The 472-nt window shown below is 42.2% G+C and overlaps 1 protein-coding gene across 1 annotated transcript in view; it reads left to right on the top strand.

The window, feature by feature from the left end:
* The window catches only part of RAI2 (retinoic acid induced 2), a 10,458-nt gene that overhangs the window by 211 nt on the left and 9,775 nt on the right, over positions 1–472 (top strand).

Raw genomic sequence — 472 nt, 5'->3', positions numbered from 1 at the left:
TTTTTCTTTTGATATTGAGCTGCTTGTATATTTTGGAGATTAATCCTTTGTCGGTTGCTTCATTTGCAAATATTTTCTCCCATCATGAGGGTTGTCTTTTCACTTTATCGGTGTCCTTTGGGAAGGAGAGGGTGAGACAAATTGAAAGAGTACCACTGACATATACACACGACCATGTGTAAAACAGCTAGCTAGTGGGAAGCTGTTGTGTCACACAGGGAGCTCAGCTCTGTGATGACCTAGAGGGTGGAATAGGGGAGACAGAGGCTCAAGAAGGAGGGGACATATATGTACTTATAGCTGATTTATGTTGTTGCACAGCAGAAACCAACACAACAGTGTAAAGCAATTACCCTCCAATTAAAAAAATAAATAAATGAAAGTAAAGACAGAAAAAGGCCTGGGAGAGGCACAGAACACCGCTTCCAGTGGTGGTAAAACTGGATCCCATTGGCCCATTAAGGCCGAAATG

Source organism: Bison bison, unplaced genomic scaffold (genome assembly GCF_000754665.1).
Source record: "Bison bison bison isolate TAMUID 2011002044 unplaced genomic scaffold, Bison_UMD1.0 scf7180017864369, whole genome shotgun sequence".
Lineage (NCBI taxonomy): Eukaryota > Metazoa > Chordata > Mammalia > Artiodactyla > Bovidae > Bison > Bison bison.
The sequence above is the reverse complement of the archived record's forward strand: the minus strand, read 5'-3'. Positions and strand labels throughout refer to the sequence as shown.